Genomic DNA, 26,688 nt, shown 5'->3' with positions numbered 1-26,688 from the left:
CCTAACCTCTTACCATGAAATCATAAGACAAGCTAGTGTTTTATTCATCGGTAGTTATAGGCTAATTTGGCAAACCTTTAACCATGCCATTAAAGACTCACGAAATCAGATACACATTACAAATTACATTATCTTTGGATTAAGAATTTATAAAGGAATTCTTAGAACTATTGCTATTGACATTCATCTTAGAAAATCCATTTTGTTACTAAGATGACCTAACCAGTTTCACTAGATTGAAAGAGTCGTCACTTCCCCAACTCTCTCCACAAACAACGGAGGCAAATGGGAGATAGTATCCAGAAAAAGGGAATTCACATTTCTTAACTGAAGCAGTGACAGATGTCACCATAAACTATTTGTGCAAGCCTCTTACAAGTTTATAGGTTTATAGATTACATAAACATGGGGATCAATTAAGCTACCACCAGCATGCAGATACCTCTGTCATAGAACTTGGAGGTCAATGTAACAGTGCCAGCAGTGTTCCAGTTGAAGGAAAGTGCCATATACAAAGAAAGTGACAGGGAATTTAAATAGGGATCATGGATTTACCTACACAAATATACAACGATAGTACTAGGAGAACGTGAAGTTATCAAACTTTTTAGGAAAACAGAACTTTTACAGATTAAAACTTTACAGTACATTTCATCAGACATCCCCTTCTGCTCTGCTGATACTAAAATACCTGTTATGTAATTTTCAGGTTGATATTTAAAAATGAACTTTGAATATTTTCTTCACTATCGATTTAGTAAACAAAATTAGTATTTGGTACGAGTGGTTGAAGAGTAAAGAAGTTTATATTATATTCTGAAAAGTCTTGATCAGAATCCTGAAAAACAAATTTTATATGTGGCTTGAATTTAGCATAAAGCTGCCTTATTTTTTAGTTTACTAAAGTTTACTTCATCAGAGTTACCTAGGGAGACTGTGAAGTCACCATCACTGAAGATTTCTAGAGTAAGTTAAAACATGTCAGAAGCAGGCTTGGTACATTTAGTGCTACTAAGCTACTGAGGGAAGCACTACTAAACAACTGTGACAACTATACCTAATGATATGTTGGGTTTTTTTTTAAACTCTACTGAATGAGGACTCCATGTTGTATCTGGTTACTATTTGAATGTAATCTGGGAATCAGAGTGCAGTTGTCTAGTTCTGATTTTGTAAGTCAGAAAAATCCTACAGCAGAGTGAGGAAGTCTTGCTCATTAGCATTGAAGTTATGGGTTTGTTTAATATTATTTGTTATCCTTAGAGGCACTACACACATACAGCAAGTACCAACCCGCATGACATTGCAATTGGAGCTCCTGCCAAAATTTTATTGGAATGGATATGTTCAGATGGGAAGCCTGTAACTATGAATGCACAAACAGACACTAAATGAACATCTGCAAAACAAACACTATTCAACACATGTATGGTTTACTCAAGTATTCAAGTATTCCATAAGGTATGCTTCTAAAATTGATTGCATTTAGTCTGCTGTGGTTTGTTGTTACAGTATCATACCTTCAGGAATTTGGCACAAGTATAAACACTAAGGGGTGATCTAATCTGTTTATAACATTATTTTATAATGCTTCTTAGGCATATATAACATATTTATACTTTGCTTTCTGAGACAATATGAAAAGTTTAACATTCAACCCTGAAGAAAGCATAAGCTTCCAGTCTTTTAAACTTTAGAAGTATGCTTCTGTAAATTAAGAAAAAAAACCCAACCCAAACCATAAATTGTCTTTTTATACACTTCCAACATACCATCATGCAGAATAATAATAACTAAAAAAATTAACATCTAGGAGAGTCAGTGTCTCTTCAGTGTGCATGTATTTCTCCTGTCAACATTACTCAAACTCATCAGATAAGAACACATTCTAAACTGCTTGAAGTTACAAGAAATGTTTGAATTGGATGAGCTCTATCAAAGTGAAAATGGCTACAGACAGAGCCATTGCTATTACAAATCTAGTTTATTTGGATGCAAAAGAAAAATATTTCTTAAAAAAATTTTTGTTTCCAGAAGCTTTTCATGGTGACTTTAGGTTAAAATAAAGTTAGTAGATTAACATTAAGAAATAAGCCTTGAAATAATTTAGTTTTCATTTAAGAAATTGATTTTAGAAAAATGATACTAGGTACATCCATTTATCTATTGCAACTGCTCGTCCAGTTCTCAGCTCAGAGACACAGGGCATACACCTTGTCTATTGGATTCATTTTTATCATTCACCTTAGAACAAATTCAATCCTAGATGTCTACTACTGTGTGTACTCCACATAGTAAAGAAAATCCAAGCAGATAACCACTTAGCCTTTGTGTCCACTTCTACTCAATTAAGTAATTCAGTAGTAAAGAACATTGTTCCACTGGGTCGATGCCAGACATTGTTATACTACTTGGCAGAAGCTGTAAATAGCATGAAAAGTGACATAATACCAACTCAGCATATGCCCCAGAGACTCTTGTTAAAAACTGACACTACTGGGTAAAGTTTACAGTCATATCTTCTGCTTTAAAAAAAAAAAGGGAATAATGTATATTTATTGGAGAAGTTGTCTTATTGATATCAATTGCCAGGTCATACTGACAACAACTGCTATACTGCAAGAATCCTACTGCTAGATTGGTTTCTCTCTCTTACAAGCCTTGCCAGAGAAAAGAAGGGGTGTTGTACATTACTTTGCCGAGATACTCTAGTTCATTAGAATATTGTGAACAGATATTCAGCAGCATGTGCCCTTGTTAACAAGAAGTGAAAATTTCTCCTATGATGCTTCCTTTTGTTGTGATTTGTAAAAATTTATTAACTCACTATGCAAAATATTATCCATTCTTCATACAGGATCCCACAAGCAAACCACATTGTGTTGGGCAGACAAAAAGAGGATAATTCCTTCCAAAACAGAAGAGGCCAAAAAGGTGAGTTAAAACTTGTAGAAGTACAGTGCTCCAATGCAGCTTTTAAACTATTGCAGATAGTACTGGAAGTAATAATAAATAACTTACGTTGTATCACAATGAGTTACTATTAGGAAGATTTTAAAAATACCTGAAGAATAAACATAGAAAGATATCAGCTCGTAAGTAATAAGCATTTTCTCGTCATCCAAAGGAAAGGAACTAATAATACAGAAATAAATAAAGAAAATCTGTTAAATGTAATATTCCTTTAGTAGAATATTATTCAGAATTTCTGCTGAGGTATCAGCAACTCTGGGCACATCACTGTAAGGAGAAAGTGACACACTTTTAGATTGTTAGATGTCTTTATATTCTTTACAAGTAATCATGTATTTGCCTAGCAATTTCTGTTCATAAAACTAGAACTGAAACTGATTTCTTGGCATCATCATCACATCTGTAAAATGTGTCCATGAATTCTGAGAAAGTCTGTGCCAATAGCTGATTTTTATTTATCAGATTGGCTGCCAAACTGAAAGGAAAGAAAGTATTAGAATAACAAAACAGAAAACAATGGGGATTACTGTCTTATCCACTAGCCAATTAGTTTACAGTCTGTAAGGGGAGACCCCTTATTAGTCCTAGAATCAACACTTCTCACGGGTCTGATCTAATCAGTTTTGTAGGGTATTTGGGGTGCTCTTCTCTGATTTAGCTGTTCCACTTCAAGAATGTTAAATGTCTGTCTGAACAGGGATTAAAAGCCCCGGGTGCCCCACCTCCCCGCTTCCTGGTTTACACATCAGGCTTGAGTCATTCTGACTCAGTAAACACTTACATGAAACAAAAGAAGGAGGTTTATTCCAAAATCCCTACTAGTCTGTGTGAGCAGATCTCCTCAAACAGAAGAGGGAACTAGGCAGAGGTCTTCTCTGTCTAGTGCATTCTCCCAGATGAATGCACGAGTGCCTGGACTTTTGGATGAAAGGCAGCATCACTTCTACCTTCCTTTTCTTGCTTATGAATCTAGCCAGTCATGTCCTAGGGTTTTGCATTCACACTGCTTTATGAAGTTAAGGAACCATCAAAAGAAATTGTTGGCCTCTCTAAAACATTCTATTTATTTCATGTGAATGCTGTATCATTGCCTTCCCTTAAACTGCATTTTTTGTGAGGTTCTATTGAGAACGGTCTCTAGAAGATTAACATTTTCTCTTCAGTTTTAGAAATAGTTATAGCATATGAACAATAACTTTAAAGTGGTAGAATTATATATTTTTAAAAAAACTTGTTTAAAAAAAATTATTATGCTGGGGGTTTTTTGTTACAAGTTTTCTGATCCGCTGGCTGCTATTTATAAAGTCTGAAACTGTCCAACAGCCCTCGTATCTACACAGCTATTTCCTTTTTGCCTCAATATTCAGCAGAGTCGACTTGTTTATCTTTCCTTCAGGCTCCCTCATGTTGGGCATATAATGTTCTTAGCAGGAATTATTGTACTCCTTGAAGAAAATTTAAGAAACAAAGTTGCAAGGAGCAACTCTAAAACAGAGTTAATACTGTCGAGGCTCTCCGCCATCTCCAGATTCTTGAATATTTGGTCGTTGACTAAAATTTAGCCAGTTTGTAGTTCCCTGGCCAAATTACAAAACAGAATGCATGCTTCCTACCTGGACTACATGTGTCTGGCAGCCTGGATATGTTTGTACTTCAATCAAAATGCAAAGTCCATCTGAATACCATGGTGATGCATACTTCATTGGTGTTAATATTGACTTAGCTCTGAAGCAGACAAGGCAATCATTTGCTGTGCAACATCTCAGGTGTTCCAAACAGCTTGACTGAAAAAATCATATTTTTGACGTGGTAATGTGGAGGAGGGATCAAAAAGTCATATAAAGAACATAATTTCTTATTTATTCCTGTACATTTGTATAGTAGTATTAACATGACATAAAATTTGATAGGAACATCTGTAAGAAATGGATTTTTTTTAAAAAACGTCATTTCTTAAAGATTAAGCTTTCATTTGGCTTCTTAGAGGTATTTAGCCTAGTTTACTAAGGAAAGCAGATTTCTGCCATCATAGCACGTATGTGCCCCATTAGTAGGTTTTGAGCACATAGGCTGATTTGAGACAAATTTTATAAAAGGGTAGATAACACCTTTAAAGTAATTAAGAGCTTCAAATTTTTGTAAAAATAACTGCTGGGTAGAGAGTATCCATACTGAGAGTTAGAATGAAGAGACACTCATTCTATCCAGGAGAGAGATCTGAGAAATGCCACAACTGTGGCTTCCATCAGTTTGCAAGAGACAGGTTTCATTTGTTGTGATTCTCACAGACCTGAGTTAACAAAGGGAAAGCACCATTATTATCCCAGTAACTCCTGAACTCTGAGGGCAAGGAGGGCACATGAGCAATTGGAGTATGAGTTGGCTCCCAAAGCACAGCTAGAGTCTAAGTGACAGTCTGTGTCATTCTATTACCTCTTTAACATGTATTAGCTGTTTATCACAAACAGAATTATTCTGCTGACTTGTGTATTACTTTTCTGCACCCTACAAGTATTCTTAGAATAATAATAGTCTTACTTAAGTCTCAAACTAGAACTTACAGCTTTTTTTGCGCTATACAGCATATGGAAGAGGGAGGGAAGACACCATTTCTGTGCTAACCTCACTTCAAGTTGATTATCTTTGTTCTCTTTCCTTTTTCTCAACATCCCATAGTGCTCCATTTCCTCTCAATATGCCCTATTGTTATCCCAGCTTCCAGTGTTGCATAAGTGCATAAAACTAGCGAAAATATCCTTTAATTTCTCTTTTCAAATTCTGTGTCTGGCCAATGTTACTTTTCATGCCAACTACAGTAAAGATGATAGTTCTGTGTTGTAGACCCATGTAATGGGCTGGCAGCAATGGAGACCAGTTAGCATCAGAGCCTGTAGCAATGAAGAACTGTAGAGCTAAAAAACAACAGAGAGAGTTGTAGGAGAGTGAAGTTTTATGGATTTTTTTTAATCTTTGAGTGATGATTTACAGAGAGAAATGGGACTTTTCATACGACATTGTGATTAATAGTATTGCATTGGTACCAGCTGAAAATTCTTGTGGTGTAGGGCAACAGAAATGCCATTCTGGTGTCACAACAGCTAAACAATAACTTTTAATTATATGAACAAGCAGTATTAAATCACAAATAACAATGCAATGGCAATAAAATCCACCCTAACAAACAATACAGGTAAGCAGAGGCTGCACAGAATTTTTTGAGGGATTTTGATCATAACATTCTGCAGCCCACGGATTTCCCTAACAAGTTTTTTTTAACGTGCCTGCAGCAGACATTTGCAGGGTGATTTCCTTAATTGTGCCAATATATTAGTACAAATCTATGTGCAGTAAAAAATAATTTTTCTAGACCTTAAATATCTAGCAAAACACTGAAGCCCTAAACAATTTGTGGTTTGTATTTAATTTCATTGTCACAAAAAAAAGATGTCAGACTAGTAGTTTTCTCTAGTGTCCCACTTTGAGTATATGGTTTCACCAGGAAGCATTAACAATGAATCAGTCAACTGCTCTGCTTTTATTTAGACAGGTGGAGTACAGATATTAAACTTCTACAATAAACAGATGCCTATCTGAATTTGACAGAATTTAAAAAAATGGTATTTTTCATGTTTTCTAAGCTAATGTGAACACTGTGCATATGCTTTACTACAAGCCAGGATTACTCACCAGATCTGCCAATCCCCAAAATTACTTTTTTAAAAGGCTATGTACAAGTCAGTAAAAAACAGCTCATCCCTTTGAAGGTTCAAGACAGGCTAATATTTTACTTTTCAGGAAAGATAAGGATGAAATATCAGGAAGCAGTGGTATATATGGAGCAGTGATACTTAAAGGCAGCCTTCTGTTCAGAATTATTATTCTAGAGAAGACTTTCACATAGTGCTGCAACATAGGTTACCAGCATTGACAAGAAGTTAATTTTTATATAAAAGAATCTTCTGGAAGTTAACCAAGTGGAATTGACTTAAGTTTAACAACACACCTTGCTGCTATCAATAATACGCTGCATGGACTAAAACGGCAACTTTCAGTTTGACAAAATCTGAGTTAGCTATAAAATGCCAATACCCTGAAAAAAATATATAAAATATGCACCTGTGAAAAATTAGGCATTAATTATAAACAGTCTCTAGTGGCTTAAGCTACAGGACCCCTCTTTTAGTTTAGTAGCAAAGTACTCACTTGGGAAACTTGTGATATGATTTTAGAGCAGTTTCTCAGATGAGTTTTCTATTTCAACAGCTAATTGAAAACAATTTGCAGAAGCAGCCACATTCATTCACATTGTTAACCACTTAATGATCTATAATAGGGGAAGAGATCCTGCTCCCATGGAATTGTATAGTCATCTAATTCATTTAGAGTATTTTCAATTTGCCATTATTTTGGAGAGGAATAAAATGTATCCACCTGACAAACTTATCCTTTTAAACATCAGAAATATTTAAAGCAATATACTTCCAGAGTCCAAACCAGATATTCTTCTGTCCACTAACAGAACATAGCTTCCTCACCATATATAAATCCAATATTGTGCTAATTGGATTAAAAAAAAATTAATTTTACTAATTTCTACTGTGGCATATTAAAACAAAATGTATTTAAGTTAGAAAGGTTTCTGCAGTCTCTTTTCCCAGATATTTACTGTTTTGGTTGCATTTCTACTCAAGAGTTTTACTTTAAAAGTGGTAATACTGAACATAGATGGCTAACATTATTGTAAAACCTTGAATAGCATTGTAAATCAGAAGACAGCTAAACTTACTGAACAATATTACAGAAAAAGCAGAAACTTGATGCCTTAGATGTCAGAAATGTATTTTCTATAAATAAATTGAATTACACAAAAGGATATGCATTGGACAAGAATTGCTCCCATGTGGATCCACTGCCAGGATTGGGACCTTTGCCAGCTCCTTGGGATAGGATCAATTCTCTTGGGCATTTTTACAGTTTCCAGAATGTACTTTGAAAGCCGTTATGATGAACTGATCAGTTATAGGTACCCTTTTGCACTGATCAGTTATCTTTGAGTAGAAAGCTCAATATTAATGGAATACACAATATTTACAGAAACAGTAATAGTGTCAGTAATCATTAATATCTGTGGCACTAATCAGGATCTTCATAATTTTATACTTTTCAGGAGCAATGGAAAATGTTTTGGAAACAAAATAGACTACAGCTATGAAAGTGCAATGTATGTGTGTCCAAACCTAGGAAAAAATCAAAAGATAATGTAAAAGTACAGGGGAAACTTTTGTATTCCTTTACTTTTTCAGTTGTGGGTTTTTTTCTGGGGTGGGTAGGTTGGTAAGGCTCTGATTGACAGCCCTCAGAGCGGAATAGAATAGGATTCAATTCTTTTTAAGTTAGCTATTTAAAACTATAGAAATCCTAGTTTGCTAGAATGCAGTCCTGTTTTTTTTGTGGGAAAACTGGGAGATAGAATGGGAGGCAAATGTAAAGAGTGACTGTTTATTTCTGAGAAAATAAGAATCTGGGGGTTTGCCCAAGAGTAGAACAGTTCTGTTCCAGTTATATAGCTTCAGGGGGTATTCAAGGCTGAAAAAACAAAGGTTGAAAGGAAAAAAGAAGTATTGAGATTGATAATAATTTCTATTTTAATAGCTTCTGTCTCAGCAATTAAAAAATCTGAAATGAAAGATTGTATAGTACTAATAAAAATCTACACTTGACAATAAAAAAGGTTTTTATTTTTTTTTTTAATCAGATCTTCATCTGAGTGAAAACTGTTCTAAGCCTAACCCTCCGTGGTTAGGCATCTCCTTACCATAGAGCTTCTGACTGGAATGTTTTCCAGGCAGAGGGACAGACTGTTTGCCTATGTCTGGTTTTCTAACACTGAGTTAAAAAAATTACAGTCCTACATATTCACAGATTGAAATTTATATTCCTAGTACCTGCAAATTTAAGAGCCACATGATAACATAAAATCTATTTGTGCTCTTATTACAGGAGATTTATTGTAGACATGTTTGTTTTTCAAATCAGCAACCTCGTTTTTCCTCCAAACTTGAATTTTAGAGGATACCAAGAAAACTATAGCAGATGCCAAAAACTAAAATCCTGTCTGAAGAGAAGTGAGTGAAGCAACTAAATTAAGCAACTAGAAATTAAGGCAGATTCAGAATAGCAATAGTTCTAATGACATCAGTCTTGAGTTATGGTTTTCTTTTATGAACTACTCCATACAGATGTAGGGCAAAGCATCTTCAGAATTTTTTCATAGTGAAAAAAACAATTTATTTAGCACTCTTTCTGGCTAACTACTTTTTTCTTTTCATCAACCCTGAAGAAGTCAATCATCCATATATAGCATATTGCAACTTAATTCCATTTCCTAATTCCCAGTAGTTACAATCAATGCTAAGAACACCCTGCACCTGATTTCCATGTTTTTGTGAAAAACAAGATCTTAATTAGGCTTCATGCTCACCATTTGAGAAATACTTTAATTCTTTCACCATTTTCAAGGAAACCACCTCTCCAGTGCAAACATTATGCTTGGTTTCTGATACTCTTGTTGGACTTTTTTATAAAGTTTATTGAGAACGTGTACATTATGAGAATTTTAAGGAATGCTCTTTGAAATAAGTCGTCTTTTTGACTAGTGGAAGGCTTAGATGCTATCCTGGCTGTATAGCTGTCAGCTAGACACAACCTCAAAATGAAGTTGAAGAACACAGTGAGGAAGAAGGGCCTCAGTTAATGAGGAAAAAAGCTTTAAAAATGCCCTTGGTGTGCTTTATATCTGCAGTGGTCAAGATACAGAAGAATAAGAGATGGCTGAATGGAAGCTTGAGCACAGCAGACAGCTGGTCTGTGACAAAGCTTGACAGAGGTGAGAGAAGATACGCGTGAGATGAAAATCAGCTTTTGCAGCAGCACTCAGATGGACTGTTGTGATTTACAGAGCAATGCAGACTGTAGGAACCAGTGACTGACACCCTGCCACTGACCTGATCTTTGTCTCTGGTGGAGCTGAGAACAACTGGCAGCAGAAAAGAAGGTGGGTAGTTTCTTGCTGATTAGGCAGTGCTCCTGCTTTTACTACATGAGATGAACCATGTGTTTCACTTTGCTCCAGCAACTCACAAATAAATTAATTTCATATTCTTTTTGACCACTATATAATAAATTCTACTTATTCTTAATACAGCCTCCCTCTATGGTTGCTGCTAATTTATTTCGCTGTCATATGAGTAACTTTGTTGGTCTCACCAGCTGTTCTATAAAGAAAATCTGACTTTGTCATGATCTTCCCCTTCCCACAGCTGGTTTAGCATTGGTAGAGCTTGATCTGTAACACAGCCCTAAGTACGTTGCAGGCTTTTCTCTGCATATCTGCCTATGAGCAGTGAATGTTTTAGGCTGCTGTTGTATTTTTGTATCTCGCTTATATCAAAATCCCACACCGATTTGCTACATTTTTGAAGTGGCCAATAAAATTTTAATTTCAACCATTGCAAATATACCGCAAACCTAGACTTCACTCATTTAGTGGGAAAAGCTTACCTTAGGAGCAATAAAGTACTTGTCCTTCTTTTTCCTTTCATCACCTTGTAAACAAAAACCTGTTTTGCTTACACCATGGATATCTCTTTTCAAAACCACCAGTGCCAAGTGAATAATCTAGGAGGCTTTCCACCCCTGTGTTCTTGCACTGACTACTAGATATTATTATAATCTTCATTCAGTGTCTTAACACATGAACAAAAGATCTCATTACATGGTTCTCAAAGTCTTAAAACATAATGTTTGGTACTATTCCATTTCAAATTAGAATATTTCTCTATATACCTTCAGCAGAGTCTGACCTTTCTCTAAGAATATTAGAAAAATCAGTTTAAAATGGTGAGCAAAGAGAATACTCTGAGGGGCATTATAATTTGCAAGAAAAATATCCCATGCAGTAAAATATTAGATCATAAACTTACTTTCTGTTGATGAACACCAACCAAAACCTAAATGGTCTTTTCCATTTTAGGGAGTAATCAAAGTGATCATTTTGTACCAGCATATCTTTGAATAAGACATGGACTTACTGTATTAAAAAGATGATGGAGAAATACTTTTTTCACTGGTGTTCATGTATAATAATCTAAAAAGACTGTATTGAGATCTTGAGAATAACACTTGCAGACCTATGACTGCTTTAGGAATTCAGTTCCATCTGTATGCTCTACTAAGGTCTCTTTGCTACAGGTACATTACATATTTTATGATACTGAAGAGGATAACAATGCAGCTTGCAACAAGGGCACATTGCTAATAATCCCATTCCCATTAAATATTTAGAATTCTGTCATATTTCATAATTGGAACATAGAAGTAACAAATTAGAACAACTCCATGCTGATGAAAATGACTAATTAAGTATTAAAAGCTGTGAGAGGAAGCCATTGCTTGAAAACAAAATCCTCAAAGGGAGAAAAAAGATGCAGTTGCAATCATTTCTAACTGTTTTTTCCCCCTTGATTTTTTGTTTTCCTATTGCAGTATTAGGACAAGAGCAGAAATTCCTGAATGCTAAACTGTCTGTAATACTGAAAGAAATAATTTGATCTCTCTCATGTTCTCTCATCTATAAAATTGAAATGTTAGTCAGGGCGCAGGGCAGTTCTCATCAGAAGTGGCAAACCTTATAGTACTACCCCTTAGTTTGCAGTGATACCCCTTAGGTTTTGCACCGAGTCAAACCCTGACACAAATAATAGCAGCTCTAATGCTAGTCCAGTTGAAGCAATGGCTACAACTCTTTGGCTCTGTAGCTGTTACCACATCATGAGATTGGAGCTATTCATGACAAATTGGATAGTACTAACAGTGAGAGCTACAGCCCCACAAGGCTCCAATAAAGAATTTATTTGATCTTCCCTCAGCTCTCAGACAGTTTTTAAAGGTTTAGCCAGAGGTCTTGACAAGCAATACAGAGCTACAAAGCTATATCCACTGTTTGGCAGCACCTACATGGGAGAAGGGGAGCAGGATCTGAAAGACGTGCAGGAATGCCAATGAAATCTCTACCATTTAAGCCAGGCAGATTTCCATTTGCTCTGTGCAGTCAGATTGGAGCAAAGCAGACAGGCTAAGGCTGGGCTTCACAAGTGCTGAATAATACTGGTTATAACTTTGGATGACAAAACATTGCCCATTTTCCTTTTTTGAAGGAAACAGATACAGAAGCACTAGCAATTACAAGTTATAACTACTTTCTAGGTCATCTTTCTACTAACAGATCAGTTATCAGTAATCAAATTTGAACTATTTTCTTACAAAGTAGTTGCACCAAAACTCTGTCATAACCCATATATGCCTTTGTAGAGGTCTACAAAGTAGATTAAAGTAAAATATCCCTGAATATAATGTAGCAGTTGGATATTCCAGAAGTTTAGGAATATTCTTGCACCTATATTTTAAATCTTATGACAGAAAATGCACAAGTATTTCCAAAAGACAAAAGAATACCATTTTTATTATCAGCTATCCAATGGATTTTACACTGTATGAACAAGTTGTGGACAGTTGACAAAATTATTCTGTATGTCTTTTGACTTCAGACTTTAGCCTTCTTCAATCTGGAAAACCAGTATTTTCAGATTAGTATTTTGTTTCTGAACTTTAGCAATAGAACTAAAAACAGTTAAGATCCTTTATATTAAATCACAAATCATACCCAGTGTTAATTTGATATGGTGCAGCACAGCGATGTCTACAAGTAGTGACTGATTCAATACTATCCATAACACATTTTTCTATCATATGCTTCCTTAGTCTGCGTATGTAAATGGTGTGGATTTCCTGGAATTTTGATGTACACATTAAGATTTCTATTTAGAGCATTTTTTTACATATTTACTTGCTTTGCTTAATATGGGAGGAACTATTTTTAAATTTAAGATCTGCTGAATTAGGCTCTAAATCTCTTACACTCTCAATCAAAAAAGCTCATAGTCTTAGACACTCATGTCATGTTAAATAGCTATTAGGTGATGGTCCTCAGGGACAATCTAAGATATCCTCTCCTTAGCAATATGTTAATGTCCCACAAGCTTTTTGAGTAGTGTAAGAATTTCGAATACTGACTCTCGGCATTTGATCTATTGGTTGATCTGCTTATGCCTGTGAATGGCATCAGAGAGATCAAATATAACGCGGAAGATTTTTAAATGCTTGTGTAACATAGCAAAAAGAATTCCTAAGAAACAGTAAATCTCTGGGCCAGCATAGGCAAAGCTCCAATAATATGCCCAAGAAACTGCCAATTAGTAGTAGTTACGAACCAACTGTATGCTATTAGTTGTAGGTGCTAAAAACAGAACTCTTGCTAGAAAAATCTAGATGAGAAACAATAATGCAGCATAGAGCCTATTTTCAAAGTAGGTATTTCAAAATATCTGCAAGATATGTTGTATCTTCCTTTATCACCTGTTCAATGCAAGAAAGAAATGGAGCGTTTCATGCTGAGATTCATAATCTCTGTGGACCGTACCATGGTATCAAAGATGAAGTCAGCTACCATCTGCTCCATTTTATGCAAAATAGATGTGGCCCTTGAACTTCTGGCAATTTTCCAACTCAATCCTCCATGCAGATTTCTAACACTCCTGCTTTACAGGATATCATATTATTCAGCTCGGACAATAAATTTTACTATGCGTGGTCAACTATTTGTTGACCACGTGGACTGTGACACAGTGGCACAGCAGAAAGGTATCTAGTCTTGTTTTTTTTTAAAACCTTAGGAGAATGTTCTGTATATATAAAGTATATATATATACTTTTCATTACAATGAAACAAATTCATTCTTTACCACCAGGTTTCTGCAAGTGTTACAGGAGTGCTTAATTACTAGGTTTTACTCTTTTAACCTTTGATTTTTTTTTAAATACACAAATCCTGTTGCACTGTTAACTTAAAGACTAAAGGCTTAAAAAGATGATTAACATACAATTCAAGCAAGAAGCCTGATGCAAACAAACATTTTAGCAAACTCAGCTGTATCATTGCAGTGAACTGAATTTGATTTTATAGAGAACTTCCAGATTTTGAGTTCTTTTTCAAGGTATCATTCAACTTTGATAATGTAAAAGGATAATTTGTCTGAATTGTCAATACATCTTAAAAATCTTAGTTACGCAGTTATATTTTTCCATCTATCTTCATGCTGGCATTTTATTACCTGAGGCTGAGCTAATACTTTGTAGTTACTGTTAGAAAGAAACTTGTAGTATATATATCTCTTCAAAGATTCCAGATGTGGTGGAATGCTGTAGCTCTCTGTTCAGAATGTACTACAAACTAAAATTGTGTTTGTTCCATTTCAAGTACATGAAACATGCTATTGACATTTGATTGCATCTAAAAAATTCACTTGTTCTTGGTTTTGCATTTATTAAAAATGACCAATAGATCATTTTTCCATGTCACACCCTGATCTGCCTGTAAAATATTTTTTCTAGTTGTAAAATGTTGGAGCAGAACATGAAGTATAACTCCAAAAAGCCCAAAATTTTTAAAATTACATTTTAAAATTTTACTACTTATTATCAGGAAAGATAGGAATCAAAAATAGCAAGCATACAAAGGTGAAATTAATTCACCTTTTGAACTCTCAATGTGCACGTATTTAGGATTTGATCCTAGTAGTCCTAAACAGTTTATCAAATCCAGAGACCTATTCGTATTCAGATAAAGTCTGTGATAGCAGGGGTTTCTTATCTTCAAAGGAGGAGAGAATTCAAAATCTCAATACAAAGAAAAAGCCCAAACTCCTGATAAGAACTGTAAATCTTTCCTTTGAAGACTGACACTATGAAGGTTTCCTGCTCAGAGAAGCCAGAGCAATATTTTTAACTAACAATGTCTGGACTTAGATGTCATACCCTACAAAATGCAAATATTTTGATGAGGGAGTATGCTAGAAGGTGGAACTTATGGGAACTAAAGTGGTTACTATAGCAGACTCAACAAGAACAGTAGCAATGCTGGAAGTGGCAGTCTAAACAGAACTTCCATGGTTACTGGCATTTTCAATTTGTTGTCATTTCACTCTCATCAGAGAGACGTTTATGTCACAGTGACTACTGATAAAGGAGCTCACAGCACTCCTGCAATAGTGACTCCTGGTTTGAAGGACTGATGGTTTTTCAGAGACATTCATAGTTTAGCTCCTTATGATGGATTTCAGCATGATGCCAAGATTTTAATTTTGCAGTGCATTAAATAAAAAAAAACCCAAACAAATAAAAACAGCAAAGTATTAGCATACTACAGATAATGCCCCTCTTCTCTATGCAATTTATTTTGCAGAATGTTTAATTTTCAGACTATTATCCTGACTGACAACAGAAGTTCCAAGGCTGAAGTAGGTGCAGGTGCATATTTACTGTCATGTCTTTCAAATGCTGTTAGTCTGTTGTCCCTTTGTTAAATGTTAAGTCAAGAAGTCTGGAAGTGCTATGGGGCATGTAATGTGTGTAATTTGTCTGCAGGACAAGAAAGAGACTATGTGCTTCCTTTTCTATATACTTGTTAGGTTGTGGAACTGAAAGAGGTGCAACAGAAAGCATTTGGGAAGATTCCAGGGAGCCTGTATACTTTTCCTCTAATGTTATCCTCCCGTTATCTCATTCACTTCCAAATTGTGCAGTTTTGTCCTTTAAATTTTTCCCCAACTTCCTTCCAAGAAATGTTTGAGCCCACAGGACAATTTTGAAAATGTTTATCTTCAAAAGTTACTAACTGAACTTACTTTAAAGGGGAACATGGCTGGCAAACACAACAGAGAAGTTATTTTTCCCCTATAATGATTTAGCCTTTGATGCATAGACAGATGGTCATGATCTCCTCCTCCTCCACCCATGGATTTTTCTAAAATGACACCCAAGTTTTTCTTGGCAGCAGTTAGAAAGTCTGGCAAACAGCTCACTTCAGCTCCAATTATATTGACCACATTAATGCAAAAGATCAGCAAATGAAATGTTCCATATTCATTTGGAAGAGATGAATTAAAATTTGCAATGAAATAAGATAAACGCAAATTAGAAACAAATGCCAGCTACTTACATCCACCCTTATATCTAAGGATTTACTGTGGCCCATTTTTTTCTTGAAGGCATAGGGTGTTAACTCTCTTACAGTACTTCTTAAGGCAGTAACACTTAATAAAATTGGATTTCTGAGAATGTGTTCATAGGCAGAATAATACCCATTTGCTTTGAGTGTTCTAAGGAATACTAGAGAATAACATTTTCCCTCCATGCTCCAGGGACACCAACTCTTCAGATGAATGTTATCTCTGGATTTATTATCAAAGTTTTTCACACTTGTCTGTTCTTGCCACAAACTCTCCTGGGCACAGGAAAAGCAACCAGGAATGTGACTAATTCCCTATTCAAGGGCTTCTGGCTGAGTATTTTTTCCAAGGCAGTACCTACCATCCAATGTACATTTCTTTTACAAGGCAAAAATGAGGAAATCTTGCTGGCAATTCTTCTTCCACCCAGTTACAGGCTAACTTCTTGCTGGTACCGTGTGCTGTGGCAACTGCATGTTAGCTCCTGTCTGCTAGTAACTGGTGGGCAGGTTAATACTACTCTACCACTATATGAGCCATCGCAAATAGCTTTACCTGTGGCAGCTAAATAACATCCTCTAGGGAAAAGTATATCTTTAGAAAGTTATATTCAAATTCTTTATTCACCATCTCTGTAGAAGGGACAGTATATAGAATGTGTTTAACATCTGCTGTATATATATTTGTGTAAATGTAAAAAAGTCCCATTTAAAAAAACTGTATTTTTTCTACTAAAATATAAATACCAACAAGTTACATCAGTGAAGATGTTGTGTGATGACAATTTGTTGTTCTACCCAGACCATCTCTAATTCTGAGTCTGATTCATTGCCATGAATAATATAAACTGAATTGTGCTCAAGGTGTTCAGAGTTCCGAGCTATCTAAAAGAAATTCCTAATTCTTAGTTACTAAGCTATCAAACACCTGATCATTCTGCTCAGCAGAAAAATTCTGTGCCTGTATAACTATGTTTAGAACAATTGGACCTGGGCAACTGTATACTAATTCCTAACATTTGTATTTATGCACACTACAGCGAAGTTATGAATCAGATCTCTTATTTCAGGTCTCCGAATGTTTGAAGGAAATGTCCAGCATTGAATCATAGACAACAGGATTTGAAATGACATCTCAAACCTAAAGCATGTCCAGTCCTACTTTTTCATCAATTCTTATCTTTGCCATAAATATCACACCCTCCTAGGCTGTATGTATTCATTACACAGCTGCAGCTCCTCCTCTAAGCTAGCTAGCACAGCTGTAGCTATAGAGTGCAGACCAGATGGCCAGTCAAAACCCTGCTTCCTATTGTCCGCAAAACACAATAACTACTGCCAATAATCTCTGCTTCTGGGCCCACACCTTGTGTGTTTTAACTAACACGACCTTTCTTTCCTCAGTCAAAACCTGGCCTGTATCACACATTCGACACCATCATACCTCCTTAAGGGCTTTTTCTACTGTTTGATTAGCATCCTCAGCTCATTTTTTCCTCCTTTTTTTGTAGTAAAGTTTACTTTTAAAACATAGTCCTTTTCACTTCCTTTAGCCATGCTGTGCAAAAGAGTTCTGCTGTGCATTAACTCCTACAGATTTGACTTTCAGCAAAAGAGCAAAAAAGAAAGCAAAGATTTTTTTTCTGTCCACACTTTACACATGTATGATTTCCACAATAACATATGCATAATGAAAAGATATACAAATTAGGAGCAAATTCAGAAATTGAGAGTTACAGATAGCACCAGTCTTACAGTATGAAACAGGTTTGGCAGTTACTCTACAGCAGTCAGTGGAAGTGTGGCCATCAACTTGAGTCAGCTGTCGAGACTCATGAAGGGGAATCGTGGCAACAGCAGCTTGTAAAAGAAATGGATAAAAGAGCTTGCAACACTGAAAAGATAAGAAAGGGGATCATTTTCCTGGTAGTATAGGGAAGGTGGGTCTTGGTGTATTAATGCTTCATGTAACTTTATACTGGTAGGGCTGGCTAAATACATACTCAGTTTTAATTAAGGCTCTAACATTTGAAATAGGTAATACATACAACTATTTCCAATGTCATAGGAATAACATTAAAAATTACTGATCAATTATTTGCTTAATTTTTTTTTTTTTCAGAACTGCTATCCACTGAAAGGAATTTGAAAAGCATATTTAAAAGTTAAAAAAAAACCATTCTGCTCACATTTGGAAGCATAACATCAAAATCTCTAGTTTTCTGCATCTACCTTTTTAAGTAGCTCTTTTGTTTGCAAATTCTTTGTTAAACAAGTGTGCTACTCCAAGCCAGTACGGCTGGGGCCTCTCTGTACAAATATGTTTAACTCCATGATCTGTGCAAGTTTTATTGCTGATAATCTAATCACATTTCATGAGTCTGTCCAGTCATAGTGTAAACCTGATTTTTATGGCCTCTCTGCTGTACCTGTTGTTCCATTTTCGCAAGTATAAACTCAGTCCCCCAGTCAGTTTAAAGTATCAATCATTTTAAAGTGCAACTGTTGCTAACCTGTGTGCTCAGCAGTTCGTTATTCTTTTTATACTGTTCCATTTGAAGGGGAGCCAAACATTTCTGTATGGGTAGCTTTTGAAAAGAGGGGAAATATTCCAGTACATCTGAATGACACTTAATCTCTAACATTTAGGGGGAGAAAACAGAGTCTAAGGAAGCTGAACTTTAAATTGTGTTTATTTGGAATGTACAAAGACAAAGAATGTTTTCAACCAGAATACTTGTGATCTTTCTCGTTCTTTAAAATTACCCTTTCATAAACCAGTAATGCCTGCAAACACTGTGCAGCAAGCAACACATAGTGCTTGTCCTCAGAACATTTGAAAGAATAAAAACACCCTGCTAATTCCAAAGAGAATCTTCTCAGCAACATCTCTCTGCTGTGAAACTCCTGCAGCTTTATAGACTAGCTTGAGTTAACAATACCTGCCTATTCAAGACCAGAGGGGAAGATGTGGCAGTGGGGAGAGATGCTGGCAGACAGTTCTGCCAGTGGCACGGCAGCTAGCTCAGTCACCTCTGCTGCTCACTGTGCAGAACGGAGAGGGAGAGATGTGGTCTTTCATGTAGGGCAATTCCAGGATGGTAACATATAGTCAGCCCAACTCTTTCAGATTCCTCCTCAAATACACCCAAGTCAGGATAGACATGAAACACTCATGTCATTTCTTTGATTTTAGTTACCTCGTTTGCACCGTTAGGCTATGAATCTCTAACAGCTTCATACTCTCAGTGGTCATGAGGCCTTGCCCTCTAAGTTGATTCACTTACAGTTATCCAATCTCAAAGTCAAAGGCATAAATCGTATGATGGCTGCATTAAAGAAGATGGTCTAATTATAGAATCACGGAATAGTTGAGGTTGGAAGACACCTACATTACATGTAGTCCAACGCCCCTGCTCAAGCAGGGTCAACTAGAGCGCGTTGCCCAGGGCCATGTCTCCAAGAACGGAGACTCCACAATCACTCTCAACAACCTATTCCAGCATTCAGTCACCCTCACAGTAAAGTGTTTTCTTACGTTTAGATGGAATTTAATGTGTTTCAGTTTGTGCCCATTGCCTGTTGTCCTGTCACTGAGCACCGCTGAGAAGAGTCTGGCCATGCTCTGCTTAAAAAAAGGAAAGATACATTCCTGATCCTTTTGAAATGTAATTGTTTAATAGCACCTGAAAATACAATCTACCTCCAGAACGACATAAACATGGGTAAGAAATTATGGGGTAAACCTTCAGTCATGATTACAGGAAGAATCTTCATGTTGACCATCCCGAGCACTGCTTAGCAGTGCCTATAAGTAAATCAACAACTGATGAAGAGTGTCATGAAAGAGAGCAATCAGCCCGGACAGTACCCTTCCTTGCGGCCAGGAGAAAGGCACTGCTTAGTGCAAGAACTGCAAGAAATCTTGTTAAAATGGGTACATTATTCTTTGCTCTAGCAAATTTCTGCTAGGTAGGGAGGCAAGAGGAATTGGAAGAATACTACAAATTGCCTGCTGTTGTAGTTATGCTTTGGCTATAACGGATGCCAGCAACCTGGGGAATGCTACAATCCTTCCTACTTAGCAGTGACCCAGAGGACTAGGATCACCCTCACCACCCTACCCTAGGGTGCTGTAGTCACTTCCCCCATTAAGATTGGCAGTTATACGTGGTGAGCTGTTGCCTCCTGTTTCACTCATTTTATGCTTGCTGTCAGCCGAGTTTCTGGTCTTTCCTTACTGGCTGAGGAGCACGAAGAATTCAGAAACCTAGAGAATCTCTCCCTTTGAAATTGTTACCTATACTCAGTGAAACGCTATGAAGAACTGTGTAATGCAGCTAAAGTGGCATCTAGTGATCTTGCTCTGACTAATCTTATTGAAAATTTCCCTTTTTATTCCAAGAAGGTTTCATTATGCAACAAAGGTAAATTAAACAGCTGCCAGGTTTAAATGGTGCAAAACTTAGACACCTGATGCCACCCATAGGTTCTGATACTGAAATGTGAGCCATTAAAAAAACCTGACAGACTTCACAATCATAAAGCCACTGCCTAAAACACTTAGAAAAGATCTGCAATTTTATACTAACTCTTGCTTGTATCCAAGAAATTATCAGATTTTTCTAACTGTCAGGAAGCCCAGCAATTTTTTTTAACATGAAAAGGCCTGATTATAATTGATATTTTTTATAATTTATTGAAAAAAATTGATAGATAATCTTAGCTCCATGAAAATAAGGATTGCCAACACTTGCTTAAATCAAACAGAGTTCAGGAAGATACTGTGCAAGCTTCCCCCATGCAGTGCCACCAATGGATTTCAATTCTAGCTTGAAAAACACCTGCTATTTTAGCCTTGGGCCTCTCCTTCCATAGTATTTTTATGGCTTAGACAAATATGCACCACATTTAGAATCAAGTTCTCAAGTCCTCTTTTCCAGAAAGCACAACTTATATTGATTCTCATGAATCACAACTGGGGAGGGCTGCAGAAGGGTGCATGAAAAGATTGTAGTTAGTTTTCAATTGTCAATAATATTCACATACAGACTCTCATGATCTTTCAATGTGATGCGGGTAGTGTGTAATTTCAAATTAACCCTGAAAAAGTAATGGTTGTATCACCACTTTTACAAACCCTGCATACTTCAGAGCATGAAGTCAAAACTAAAGGAATGCCTTATAGTATCACCACTTATACAAATTAGAAGCTCTTTGTGTTCTTGTACTGCTTATTTAGGCTATTCTCTAGATGAAAGAGTTTGAATTATACAGTAAGATCTTAATGATACACACAGCCTCACAGAGCCTTCTGGACTCGAGTAACTGAAACCCAACACAAATTAGTCATATTTTCATGTCCATGTTAGCTGCTGTGATTTTTTTTCCCAGTAACACTTCAGTAAGTGACTAATTCTGTACACAACCATGCATATGTGAGATATGGCACTCACTTGCCTAATGCAAAGCATATGTACCTGGAACAGGCTACAAATTCAGGTGGACATCTAAACCTTGTAGCCTGTAGAAGAGAATGCAGTTGCTTTAATGTACAGTAAATGAGAGACTGAGATTGGGGCCACTAGAGAAGGGCCAACTTTGTAGCATCGTCATTCATCAATCTCGCATTACGGATAAAGGTGTAGTGGCAAGGAAGTTCCACAGTTGCTCAAGGCATAGCTGCAAATTAGCACCGCTAACGTTTGTGGCATAGTTGAATGCTGACACCATTGCTGCTCATGGCAGAGAGTTAAGGCAGGGAAAGAATTATTTTATCCTGTTGACTGCAGCAAAGCAGCTCATTTAATTTAGACTTCAAGCTATATGAGATACACCAAATATTGTTTTGAACAAAATGCTTTCGGCAGACTTAACAATAAACCTCAGTGGCAATATGTTTGACATTCTCTTGCATGTAATATACTCTAGAAAAATGGCACCTCATAAAATTATGACTCATTCCTAACACTTCACTGATAAATGACTCAGTGAGACTGACTTTGTATGGATGCAAAAATTTTGATCAGTATTTAACTCTTTAAGCATGTTTCAGAAGTTGAAATTGAGCAATGGATTGACAAGGTAAGCTGCCATCTTGCTTAAAAACCTCTAGAAAGGCTAGTACAGAGCTTTGTGTTTTGTGAAAAAACCTGTTTGTTCTGTTCTCTCGCAAGAAAATGGGAATGTAATGGTCAAGACTTAGTTAATGGCCAGAATGGGCCCCAGTCATGAAACACATTTCTTGCAGTAATTGTTTTCCAGTAATTGTCCCGTTGCTTATATTCTAATACATTGTAAAATAGATGTGTGTGTGTTTATTGTAACAGTTGTCTCTTAAATAAAAGTCATATCTCACTATTTGTTAACAGTAACTACCTGGGTGGTATCACATACTGTGTACTTTTGCACTGGTCTGTGTAGACTCCAAAGCTATCTGAGTTCCTGAGGAACTGGGTACAAACTGCAAGCCCAGAAAGGGCCCATCAGTCTGGCTACAGCTTACCCTCCCATCATAAGATGAGCGAAGATTTCAGTTACTTAATTACAAGCTTTCCATATTTCTAACACTACAGGAATTCTTTTCACAGTATCTCTCTTTAGGAATGCAGTTCAAGCGTAATGTCAGGGAACAGCAAGAGCAGGTTGCTCCCTAAGGGAAGCTGAGCTGGCAGCTAAAGGGGGGCCACAGTAGGCAAAGGACCCTCACCATCAGGACACAGTCCCACAGCACCAGAGACAGGCAAGCAGAGCAGGATGGCAACAGCAACAGGTCCAGCCATCACCAAGCAAGACAGGGTCCAAGGCCCATCAAGGAACACACTACAGCACTTCAGAACAGGATCAGCAGCAGGCACACCTAAGACATACCTCAGGAAGGGACTGAAGTGCCCAAGCTGAGCTTAAATGGAGTCCCTGGTCAAAGGTGTGGGGAGGCCTGAGGTGAGGCTGGTCAGAGCAGTTACTGAGAGAGCTTGTTACCGCACTCGGGGCTCTGACACAGAGCATGCAGATTTGTGACATGATTTCTAAGCCAGTGTCTTTTTACCATTAACAATATAAAGAGAATACCTGTGTAGAGAAAGCAGGAGAACATTTACATATGCTCTCCATTCCCCAGATTCCTTGTTACTCTAGAACAGCCTTTGGACATATAGCATTGTTCTCTAAGATACCCAGGATCATTCCCCTTCTCCTGTAACATTTGGTGAGTCATTTATGAACTTGACTTCCTTTCCGATACGTGGTGCCCCAAATGCTCATGAGCTTGTGAAGTCCCTTTATAAGTGATAAATTGCTTTATAACTACCTTCAGAATCTGACAGAATCAATTTTCCTGATTTCTCTTGCTTTTGTGTCCGTGGGTGTTTTTAGGAAGCTCATTTAACTAGAACTAAATCCATGTTAAAGACACTCTATACTCAAGTAAGTACCTGGGACATCTGTTAAAAACAAATTTTGATTTAATAAATCATGTTTTTAACAATTATTTTATAATATGTCTTTTCACATACCTTGTGCTACAGTCAACATATGTATGTATAAATATGTATGTAGATATATGTGTATATAACTAATGCACAAGTGCAGTTACATTCTCATGCGTAAGTGGTCTGCCACAAAAATTTGCATTTAATGATGAAGACAAAACAATTCTAAGAACCAAGAGTCTACCTGAATCACAACACATTACAAGACAGGAAGGAAAAAAAAAGGAATATAGAAGTATGAAAAGATGACGTAGTTATCTATATATGCCCAAAATTAAATGAACTAATAATCTTCAAAATTAAAGATATATTTTTACTTTAGAAGTAGATATTTACTTTATCTATAAAGTGGAAACATGGATTGTTTTCATGTCCTCTCATGCACAGGAGTGAAACCTATATTGCCTAAAGCTTTAAACATATTCAGGTTGTATCTGACAAAGTGAGCAAAGTTCAGAGTTGAGCCCTTCAGCATGGATATCACCCATAGTCAACAGCCAAATCTAGTCCTAGCAGGTTTTAGCAAAAGAGAATTCTGACAGTCTTCCTGCACACAGTGATGGTTTTCCCAGACAGCAATGACTAAAGTATAGGGAGTACCGTCTACATCAAAATTAGCACTTGTTAGAAATACGCGTACTCCGGTGGAAACTTCGTAACTGCAGTCAGAACCAAGAAGGTAATCAGTGCAGGCTCTAGAGGCCGTTCATTAAATGCTTTCTGATGCTGAAACAAATAGGCTGTGCACTTCTTGAAGCTTCTGTACTGCACAGAAAAATATTCTATTCTATTGTGATTAATTATTACAGAAACGTTATATAGTTAGTAGTCCTGTATCAAGTGTAGTGTGACCTTCAGTATGGATTATTAGAAAGACACAAAACCCACTGGAAAAAATGTTTCTGAGATAATCATAGTCTTGCTCAATGTGGGTTGAAATTACAGATTCTTCTGAAACTGGTGCCTCTACAGGCAATTGACAGACTTGACAGACTGGTAACCTCTTTAAAAAAAAAGTGGGCAACAGTGGGAACCACTTTGTAAGTTCTTGAAAGGCTAACAGATATAATTAAGAAAATGAAATCCTACAATACGGGAAATATGTCTCTGAGTATATTGCTTCAAAATTGGAAAATATTTTTGCTCATTGCCTCATCTTTTTCATTTCTAACTTCATTGGCTTTTAAAAATGTATTCAGCCTTGTGAATTGTTCTGTGATGAAATTTGTATACAATATTTATTCTATTACACTGATTTACTTTCAGTGAGTGGGATCTTTTATTTTATAAAATTAAACTACAACATTATGGTGATTCTTAATGTAGTATCTCTAAAGAAATAACTCCTTTTAGTCTTCACAGAATACATACATAATGCCCATAGGAATAATTCATAAAAATAAATCACGTTGACACATTCCATGATATCTTGTAAGGCCCTGCAGGGTGGCAGTGGCAGCAGCCACTTTTATTTACCATGTGTCTATTCCCCCAAAAGCTTTCCGTCCTAGTTTTAATTTGGCTTTACATCATGCTAAACAAATTGTTTTGATTTTTTTTCCCTAGATTGGAGAGACTATCTGATATTTCATTGCTAGCCTTTCTAAAGGCTGACTGTAGGTCAGAGGCATCATCGTTCTGTCCTCTGTGAGAAAGTTCTATGTACCTATAGCAGTTTTTCATGCGCAATTTCTCTGCTGGTGTGAGGGCTTAAAAGAAATGTTAAATCAACTAATATGAAGAATCATAGGATCACAAGATCATAGAATAGTTCATGTTGGAAGGGACCTCAGAAGGTCAACAAAACAAATGGTATATGGGGATGACCAGCTATCCTAGGTATAGCAAAGCTAAGTCACACCAAGAAGGTGGCACAGAGCAGGTCACAAGACCAGTATCATGAATACCATGATATAAAGGTAACAGTTCTGGTATTCTCTCATGTCATGGCAGTTAGAGTTGCTTACGTACCAAAGTATCACTGTTTATCATTAACTGGTAGTCTGAAAAGCAATCCCACAGGGAACTTTTCTTGTCTCGAGAAAGCTCTTACAGGCTTCTTAAAACTGTTTCCTAATCAATCAAAATAAAGCTTCTCCTATGCAAAATAAAAGCTTTTTCAAAGTTAAGCTTTACGTATTCTGTGGCCTTCTTCCCAGACTTGCATCTATGCTAGATATTACAGTTCTGGACCTCCCAACCCTCTGCCATCCTGTTTGGGTATTGTGTATCCTATCATGGAGAGGTGACAAACACGTTCTGAAAATGTGAAATGCAAATAAGTAATAACTCATAGTAAGCATCTATAATGTTTTATTTTATTTATAAACTACAAATGCCCAAGAGCTGTAAAATTTACTATGAAGAAATTTCCCTGCTTGTTTGGAGTTGTCCAAGAAATGGCGTTGTCTCACAGACTAAGGAGTAAAACATTTTTATTTTTAAATATACATACTTCATGCTATTTTACCATTCCCGGTTAACCACCATAAATGCAATATACAAATACACAGCTGCAACATAAAACCAAAAAAACCCAACAAACAACACCTCCCCCCAACAAGCAGGTCTCACATAACCGATATTCTAATAGTTCCTGTTTTGTTATTTGATTTAAGGAGAGTTTAAAGGCTGTATTGATGCTGAGTTGCAACATATGTTTCACAGTGTTTCTATAATATCAGGTAGAAGGTGTAACCATAGAAACTGTTTCCTATTGAAATTAATACGTATTTCAAAACAGAATCAGAGAAACAGAGAAATTGGGTGAGTGGAATTTTACATAGAATGTTAAATTTATGGTCTCTGCATACAAAAAAATTATTTAGAAAATCCTTGCTTTCACAGGTAACAGAATCTTAAGATATTTTTTAGGTATTGTACAGCTGTTAGGAAATGCAGGTCATATGTATACATTCTAGTAATACTTCTACAGGCAGTAATTTTTCAATATATTTCTCATGAAGTTTGAAAAGATATCTAAAGAAGTTGTAGGACAGTGTCTCTTCAAATCTTTGTGTATGAAATAGCAATAATGAGGGTTTTTTAGACGAACATTATTAGCTTTTTTAAATGAAGGTAGTATAACCCTAGTGGTAACTT

General features: G+C 36.4%; 1 long non-coding RNA gene across 1 annotated transcript; it reads left to right on the top strand.

Annotated features, from left to right (window-relative positions):
- The first annotated feature begins 1,381 nt into the window (after window positions 1-1,381).
- LOC142411004 (uncharacterized) lies at window positions 1,382-16,459 on the top strand. Its single transcript, XR_012776081.1, has 4 exons — window positions 1,382-1,461; window positions 2,858-2,934; window positions 9,776-10,027; window positions 15,332-16,459. It is a non-coding gene; the product is annotated as an uncharacterized LOC142411004 (long non-coding RNA).
- The last annotated feature ends 10,229 nt before the right edge of the window (window positions 16,460-26,688 follow it).

Source organism: Mycteria americana, chromosome 6 (genome assembly GCF_035582795.1).
Source record: "Mycteria americana isolate JAX WOST 10 ecotype Jacksonville Zoo and Gardens chromosome 6, USCA_MyAme_1.0, whole genome shotgun sequence".
NCBI classification, from domain to species: Eukaryota; Metazoa; Chordata; class Aves; order Ciconiiformes; family Ciconiidae; genus Mycteria; species Mycteria americana.
This window is presented reverse-complemented; position numbering and strand designations above follow the sequence as displayed.